Source organism: Calliphora vicina, chromosome 5, assembly GCF_958450345.1.
Source record: "Calliphora vicina chromosome 5, idCalVici1.1, whole genome shotgun sequence".
In the NCBI taxonomy this organism is placed as follows: domain Eukaryota; kingdom Metazoa; phylum Arthropoda; class Insecta; order Diptera; family Calliphoridae; genus Calliphora; species Calliphora vicina.
The window spans coordinates 82,461,293-82,471,527 of NC_088784.1; positions in this window are offsets into that span (position 1 = coordinate 82,461,293).

The window sequence follows — 10,235 nt, forward strand, 5'->3', positions numbered from 1 at the left end:
TTAAAGTTTTCAAGTTCTTTACCAATTTCTCCTAAAAATATCTGTGGTCCTGATGTACCACCATCAATATGTTGAAACAGGTATCTGAATGGCAGTTCATTCATATGCAATATACAAATGATACACAATATTCAAGTTCAGAAGTAATGCTCAATATATCTGCCTACTTATAGCCTTTGTGTAACCGTTCTCCGGTATCTGGCATTTAAGAAAATCTTTGCACTTACATTTCTAAATATCAAACAAAATCTTGCTTTCTTTATATGGCTTCTATGCCTCTTGTTTAGTTTTCCTCTCATATTTAAGGCTATGAATGGTCCACTCATAAAATTTTATAAGATCTGCAAAGGCTGGCAATATATTATTTTTTAAATCACACAAAACACCAAATAAGTGACACTTCCAACTATTCCTGGTACGCTCCATTTCTCAGATTATGAAAACCAAATAAATAATAGCACTTCTCAACGCAACACTTGTCTTATCTAACTCCGTGTTGTAAGAAACAAAGAAATTGTACGGGGAATTCACTACTTTAATATTTGCCTAGAATTGTCTAGTATGCTGAATTTTATATTATTTTTCCTTTTAATTACATGTTGGCTGTATTGCATAAAATCAATGCTTTATATCGCTACATAAATATTTTTTCAGATGTCTACTAACACAAAATGTTTAAACTCAATTATTTCGAAATGGCAAACAAATTATACACTATTGTTTTATTAAGGGGAATAATTTATATTGCTCTGAAATTCTTGTATATTATTGGTAACTTAGTTGTCTAACTAACAAAAATTCGAGTCCATTCGGTTCAAAAGTACGTCCTATATTTTAAAAAAAGTGGACCAATGTATGGCAAAATTTTAAAAATTTAAATTTTGAAATGTCTATAACTTGGAAATTCAAGACCTATCCAAATGCTTTCCAAAAATATAAAAAATCTTTGAAATCGGATGGGAAACAAAAAAATGTCACGTGTAATAATTTTACATGTTGCAGGTACCCTACTTTGAGCCCATAGCGCCGCCCCTGGAACATTTGTAGTGCTCATTTTAATATCTTAAATATTTAGGGAAAATTTCATTCCTCTAGGTCCTTCCCTTTAGGCCGTATCGCATCTTCAAGTGAATATGGCTAGGATGATACCAGTTACTTTACTTTAATTTCAAAAAAAGTGGAAATTAAACTGTAACTTTTTAATGCATAGTCCGATTTTACAAAAAAAATGTTCATGGTCATAGAAGAGTTATAATTCAGTTTAAAGGTTGCACATTTAATTATTTTGCTTTGTTCTTAGTACCGTAAATAGCGAATACAAAATCTAATTTTTAGGATTTCTTAAAAGTTTTTATAGCAAATATGTTACAAAAGTATCTAAATAACTAACAATAAGTACTTTCTCACGTCTGATTTAAGTTGATGAACTATTATTTCTACAATTCCTAATAATACACTTAAATATTTAATGTGATAAATTGAAAATTATTTCAAACTAAAAAGACTACATTACATTACTAAGAATTATATATAAATTTGTATGAACAAAACAACTAAAACTATTTTAAACGTTTAACCTAAACCTGTTAGTCAAGGGAAATTTAAGTTCATTAAACACAAATTTGTTTATCTCAGTGTATTTTACAATGCAATAAACTGTATACACAAACTGTCAATTATAAGAAAAATGGTTTATAACCAAAATAAAGCTTTAAAACAAAAAAGGAAAAATAAAAAACATTGAAGTTGTAACAATAATAAAAACAACAAAATCACACATGAAATGTGGCATAAGGAAATCTAAGCCGTCATATTGATTACCGACATACTAAACACAGACACAGATACTAACACAAACATGCATAAATATGTACACAGACACAGCCATAGACATTTAACACAAATGAAATGAAAAAAGGAAAACACTCAAAAAATCGGAAAACTATGACTAACATGCAAAGCCATTGAAGCGAGGTAGGAAGCAAATATGGTGCAAGATGCGATTAACTGCATGCTATTTTCATGTGAAATTTTACACATACTCTGTCATTTTCTTTATATATGTATGTGGATATATTATGTATACCCAGCAGTTCTAGACGACTGTCCCGAACTAGTAATTTTACCTATCATTTTGGGTGACAACTAGTTAAAAAGGGTCAGAGAGTCAAATGACACTTGTGGATAACAATGTAACTTTCCTATAGCTGGCCCAAAGTAGTCAACGCATTGGATTCGCATACCGGTTACATAGATTCAGTTACCTAACTGGTTACTAGATCAACTGCAAAAAGTCAGTTTAAAAGACATCTCATAGACAGTACAGTAACAGATTGCTTGCAAACAAATCTTTCTCCAATAATTATCCAATAGATTACTTCAGGTGTTTGAAAAACTTCATTCTAAAGAGCAACGCATAAAGTGACTACACTCTAGGTTACTTAGAGACACTTATGTGACAATTATATTCACGCTAGATTACATGGGATGTATAAAGTAAACAATTGACTTCTCTCTGAACTACAAACAGCCAAGTGATCAGACATTAGTGACATTTACTGACTGTAAGGGATACATTGACTACTTGCTGAACTGCTGGGTACAGAAGTACATAAACTATAAATGTGTATGTATATTTGTCGGACATATTCTAACTAACTGAAATTGAAACATACCATTAAAGTCGAAACAAAAAACTGGAACTTTTAGCAAGAAATCAGACCATCAGACGTGCATATTTATCCACATTTGTATGTATATGTGTATATTAGGGTGGTTTTTATATTGGAATTATTTTATTCTTGGTGCTTCTAAGATCTAATATTCTTCTCCGTCATCTTAAAACCAAATGCTGAAAATTTTAGCAAAATCGAATAACGTTCAAAATTTTATTTCCTGTTTCAAGTTTTGGGTCAAGGTAGCAATGTTTGCGAAGAAATTTAGTGCTGCGAACTATATTTATAAGATACATATGCGTATTTAAGTGAAATGCGGGATTCTGTTTTAAATCCGGAATATGTTTTAATGGTGCATATTTTCAACGCGGTTGTTAATAACTTATATGTTATTTTGAAATGTACATATCTGTCAATTATTCTCACATAGTTATTGAAATAATGTCTTTTTACTTCGATGTTAAAAATTGTGCCAACAAAGCGTCATATGCGGGAAGTTTTGCTTTGCTTCTTTAAATTGAAAAAAAAATGCCGATGAAGTACACAGATTGCTTATGGTGAATGTGCTGCATCGATTTCAAAGTGCAAGAGATAGTTTTTTCAGTTAAGAAGTTGTGATTTTGACACGGAAGACAGAGATCGCCCAGGCCAGTCAAAACAGTTTGAAGTCCACGAATTGGAGGCATTACACCATGAAGATTACTACAAAACTCAACAGGTCATTGTAAGGTACTCAAGCAGTAAATCCAAAACGTCTGCGAGCAGCAAGATTCATACAAAAGCAGGAAAATTGGGTATCACACAAATTGAAGCCGAGAGACCTTGAAGAACGATTTTGCATGTCCGAAATGATGCTTGAACACTATAACAGGAAATCATTGCACCGTCACATTACGTACTATAAAAATGGATCCATTACTATAAGCCGAAGCGTGATACTCGGCCAACCAGCCGAATCGACACCAAATCCAAATATCCATGACGCTAATGTAATGCTCTGTATTTGCTGAGAGCAAAAGGGTCTTATGTATTATTAGCTACTGAAATCTGATCAGTCCATCACATGGAACCTGTACCGAACGCAACTGAGATGTTTGAATTGATAATTTGCAGCTAGGGTTTTTAATTTTCCAACCTTTTTTGATTCCCGGGAATCGGGAAATTTTTTTCTACATTCCCGGGTACCGAGCTAATCCCGAAATATATAATGATACTGTAAATTAGGAATATTATAGCCAAATTTCATATAAAAACTTAGTGTTTTAATTATTAAATATCAGAGCTTCGAATTAATTAATAAAATTTGAGCTAAATTCACTAAAATATTAATCCGTAATTAAAAAATTTCAATCCATACATTCCTAATATTTAATTTTTTAGATTCATTCTAAAGCCTTTGTTTAAACTGAATTAATTTTAAAGTTAATTAATAACAGAATTTATTCAAACTTTGAATGATTAAATTTGTATTAAAACAAATCATTTACAAAATTAATTGAAAAAATTGTCTTAAGCCTTTTTGTACTAGAAGAAAAATTTAATCATTTAATAAATTTTTGAAGCTATTTTGTTATGGATTTGAAGAAGAAATTTAAAGAAATAAGAAATAAATTCTATAAATATTGACTTTTCTTTTTAAATTTTCATACGAAAAACCCCAAATAAATAATAATAAGCGGTCTATTATTGCCAAGATATAAGCAATAAACTGTAGAATACTTTTCACTGTACTTTTTTTTTGGAGAAAAAAAATTGAGTTCTAATTTCCTTTCTATGTATTTTCGTCAGTTTTTAATTCCCGGGATTCCCGACTAAAAATTCCGGTAATTGGGTAGTGAAAAATTGGCAAAATTCCCGGGAAATTTTGTACCGGGAATTCCCGGGATAAAAACCCTATTTGCAGCCCACAATATGTTGCCAGACATGGAACCGTAATATTCCTTCATAGCAACACTAGGCCACATTTTGCAATACCTGTTAAAAAGTATTTAGAATAAAGTGGTTTGGAAAATTCGTCTCATCCACCTACTATTTGTTTCGATCAATGCAGAATGCTCTCTCTGGGTTACGCATCACTTTGGAACAAAATATGGCTTGATTCGCGCTTGGCATAAAAAAGATGAGTTGGAAAAAGACCATATCTGACAATGACCAATACTTTGAATAAATTTATATTCTACAAATGTTTCAAAATAAAAGCTTAGTGGATTATATGTGTGAGCTTGGTCAAATATGAACCGATCTAAACCAAAAATAGGTTTGTAATTTATTTTTACATGGAACTTATTTTTGTTGTATTTTCTATGGATACTGCTATTCTATAGGAATTTATATACAGCCATATTACTGGAAGAAATTTGTATGGGGACTGGGAAAAATCATGAACAGATTCTTACCATTTTCAACAGAGTTTGTCATTCTGTTTGTAATTTCCACAATATAATATTCCGACCCTATAAAGTATATATATTCTGGATTCTTATAGATAGCGGAGTCGATTAAGCCATGTCTGTCTTTCCATCTGTCTGTTGAAATCAATTTTCTAAAGACCTCAGATATCTTCGGGATCCAAATCTTCAACAATTCTGTCAGACTTGCTTTCGAGAAGTTTCCTATTTAAAATCAGCAAAATCGGTCCACAAATGGCTGAGATAAGAGAAAAAAACCAGGACAACCTAGATTTTTGACCTATATCTGGATTACTAACTCATTAATATAGACAATATGGATATCTAATGATAGATATTTCAAAGACCTTTGCAACGACGTAGGTAAGTTGGACCTACAATGGGTCAAAATCGGAAAAAATATTTTTTAACCCGAATTTTTTTTTTTCACCAAAAAATTTTTTTTTTTAAATTTAAAAAAAAATTTAAAAATTTAAATTTTTTTTTTTAAAAAATAACAATTCGAATTTTTTTTTTTTCAAAAATTAAAAAAAAACAATTGAAAAAAAATTAATTTTGTTATAATTCAAATTTGTATTTTGAAGTATAATTTGGTGAGCTATATTCAGCACAGCCGAATATAACTCACTTACTTGTTTTATTATAAAATTTCATGGCATTATCTGCAAATTTATTAACCAATTTAAATTTTTTATGAAAAAATATATAAAAATCGGTTCTCTTATCATACATATTTGTGATGGGTATATAAGTATGGTCCATACACAAATTTCATCTATTTTATATTTATAAAAATTTTTAGTGCCGAGGTCTTAACAATGACCTAGAAATTTAAAATTAAAAAAATTGTAAATAAGCAAACCATTCTTACTTGTTAATATAGATTTAATTTAGATTAATATTACCCATATTTTTGAACAAAAAAATATTTTTTTTTTGAAATAGTTAACAGATATTGAGGAATCGAAAACAAAAAAATAATCGAGAACAAAATTAGAACTGCAATAAAAACAATTACAAATATTCACAGCGGTAAAAGAAAAGGAATGCTCCAAATCCTGCAAAATGAAAATGTAATATTGTTGCATGTTGCACATTTATATTTACCTATGTATGTAGATTTACACACATACGAAACAGTGAAAAGGAAAAACGAAAACATGCCAATACCACTATAGATAGGTATACATACGTTTACATTTAGTAGCAGCGATAGCAGTTTCAACTATGGTATGTAATTACTTACATTTACGTTTACAATTGTAATGGCAGTGTATTTTTCTCTACGTATGCAAGTTTAGAAGAACAATAATACCTAGGTGAAACGTAGTGGTGGCAGTGTCGGTGGTGGCGATATAATGGTGTCTGTTATTGACAGTTAACACTATAATCATTTAACATTTCTTATGTTGCCTTTCTTTTCGTAATTTGTACGACTATAAAGACCTCAAATATTTTATGAAGGAGTGTAATGTGTTTGTGCAATCATATGTAAAATTTGCAACATTGTATTGGTTTTATGTGTCCACTTTCTACACAACTCTCAACAATTACTTGCACACTCACTTTCATACATACATATTTGTACACTGGCATATGACATGTTTCATTTATCAAAACTCATAAAGTAAAATAAAATAAAAACTTGGAAATCAACAATAAAATTATTATAAAAAAAAACAAATCATGATTTTATTCAACTGCAAAAAAAGAACAGTTGTATATTGTTCTTAGTAAATTATGTATTATTGGTTGCCATTTAAAATTATAGTTTTTTGCTACTACAATCACATTCACATACATATGCACACTTATATGTACATGAACAACATTTCCTCTAATTGTTATTTTTGTAGTTGGTATCGCTGTTGCTGTTTCATTGTATTGTAGACATGTTGCGTTATGCACTTACAATTAATTTAACCTTCGCTTTACCAATACCCACCCGGGTGACCACATCGATTTTATTGGTTTAATATTATTTTTAATTTTGTTTCGATTTAAATGAAATTTGTACTCACTGAACAAATTCTAGAGTTCTGTAGAATTTAATAGAACCATTTTAAACTTTTTATAAGGTTTTTTCAATTTTTTAAAATTTCGTTCGTCGCATATATTTATAGAAGTGTAGTGTCACCCGGGTGGGTATTGGTAAACCATGTACATAAAAAACCTTTGGTAAAGCGAAGGTTAAAAGCAATGAGTCAATGAAGCATGCGACATTGTATGTTGACAGAACATACAATGAGAAACTAGTAATTTCGTTGTTTGCTGTTTATATTTTTATACTATGTAGTGTTTTGAATGCAACATATTGAGGGTAGCCAACAAATTTTATAAAATTTTGCAAAAATAAAATTAGGAAATAAGTATTACAGCTTGAGTTTCTCTAAAGATTGCATTAATAATGTTAATATTCTCCTGGAATATCTAAACGTTTTTTTTCGGGAGTTTTAAAGAAATCAAAAGGTTAAGATCATCTGAAAATAATATTTATCCATTGCCAATGTTCGTGGAAAATTGTGTATTGATTATGAAATAAATTACATTTGTAACTGTCAAAAATTGATTGTAGACCCATAAAACTATACATATTCTGGCTCCCCATAAAATTCTAGAAAGATTTAGCTATGTCCCTCTGTCTGTCTATCCTGCCTATTGAAAGAACGATAGGGTCTCGAGGTAGGGCTTATAAAGATGACTTTTTTCAAATATTGTCTGATGCTTAGAAATGACTGCAATTGAAAATAGTATAAATTTGTAAAGTGGAACCAGAGTTATAGACCAAAATGTGAGACAACTTTAAACAAAATTTGTATTTTTATCCCCACCACCGAAAGGATATTGATACGTTTTTACCTTTTAAAAGCGATGGTTTATTTCCTTTAAATAAACTGGATATATTTGAATGTAAGTGCTGCCACTATTTATACACAGCGCTATCTTCCTTCCAGTAGCATCATGAAAGTTCTATTTCTACAATGATCTACTCAAAGGTTGTATTCAATGTTGTAGGTTCCATAGCTATGTTATTAATGTCCACTGTTATGTTAACTGCGGTTAATCGGCCGATAAACAATATTGTCTAGTATTAGTAGTCTCCAGAAATAGAAAGGTTGAGAAATGTAACTTTAAACCAGCCGTTAAAAATGTTACATACAATTTCGTCACAATATATTTGGTGTATAACTTGAAAATACGAGATTTACAATATATGATGTATCTTTTGAACGCAGACTTTGTTTTTAATAACTTATATCTCATTTTGAATTGTACATATTTGTCTTTTATTCTAACTTAGTAATTGAACATTATAGTGCAAATAACAACGTTCTTCGAAAATGTCGAATTTTGTACCAACAAAGCGTCATATGCGGGAAGTTATGCTTTACTTTATATACCCTACACCACCATAGTGGGGAGGATATTATGCGTTTGTGCAGATGTTTATAACACCCAAAAATATTAGTCTAACACCCACCTTAAAGTATACCGATCAACTTAGAATCACTTTCTGATTCGATTAAACGATGTCCGTCCGTCTGGTTGGCTTGTGGCAGCCAAGGTTTACATCGACAGCCATGTAAACCTTGTGCGCAGAGTACAGGTCGCAATTTTGAAGATATTTCAATCAAGTTTGGTACATATTATTTTTTCGGCCCAAAGACCAAGTTAATTGAAACTGGCTGAAATCGGACTTTCCTAAATTGGACTTTATCGGTCATAAATTTTTAATTTATAAATGTATCTCCACAAATTGAGCTCCAAAAAAGTTTTATATATACAAAATTTATGTCACCAAATTTTGTTACGATCGGTCCATAATTAGTCATAGCTCCCATATAGACCCGCTTCCGAAAATCACTTTAACGTGCATAAATCGCTTAAAAATGTTGGTATACTCACAAAATTCAACATAGTAAACTTTCATATAGACATAAATCACACGACCTAATTTCATGGTGATCGGTCCATAATTGGTCATAGCCCCCAATAAGGCCCACTTCCGAAAATCACTCAAAAATATAAATTATTGAAATTTTAAAAGAAAAATGTGTTTGCTCTTTTACTTAGTATTGGATATTATATGGTCGGGCTTGAACGACCATACTTTCTTACTTGTTTAATTTGAAAAATAGTGCCGCTGAAGCACACCAATTGCTCACCAAAGCTTATGATGAATGTGTTCCATCGGTTTCAACGTGCTAGAGATGATTTGTTCAGTTCAGAAGTGGTGATTTTTACACGGAAGTTGAATATAAAGAATTGAAGGCATTACTCTATGAAGATTGTTGTCAAACTCAACAAGAGCTCGCAAAATCATTTTAAGCTACTTAATCAGCAAAATGTTTGCAAGCAGCAGGATTCATCTAAATGCATGGAAATTGGGTACCATAAGAATTGATGCTGAGAGACCAGGAAAAACGATTTTGTATAAATCAACATCATTTTTGCCCCTCCTAATCGACACCAAAAACAAATATCCAGTATGAGCTGCCGAAAGCTGACCATCACAGCAAATCTGTACCGAACACAACTGATTCGTTTAAAGCGTGGATTGACCAAAAAAAGTCCAGAATATGCGGCCAGACATGAAACCGTAATATTCCATCATGACAACGCTAGGCCACATGTTGCAATACCTATTAAACACTATTTAGAATGAAGTGGTTTTGAAGTTTTACCTCACGCGCTTTGTAGTCCCGAAAAAATTTAAAAAAAAATCCCGCATATTTAAGTCATACTCTCAATACAACTACGCAATATATCGAGGGGTATATTCAAAATCCTCTATATTAAAAAACACAACTTTTCAGGTGAGCCAAAAAACTGTTTTTTCGCGTATTACTTGAGTTATTAAAATTCGGTATTCTACAATATTTTTTTAAAGCAACTACTAAACCTCACATGTTTTTTTAAATTTTGCATTATTGTGGACTTTGTGATATTAGATAAATAATGGTTGCGGTTTTGGTAGCCACAACCATAATGACACTTTAAAAGTAGACACTTTTTAAGCAAATTCCAACTTTAACCATTTATTTTTAACCCATTGACCTTATATTTTCCAAAAACAACAATATATTGTTACGTTTTAACCTTTTCAAAACGTTGGTTTATTTCCATTAAATAAAACGGATACTTTTGATTG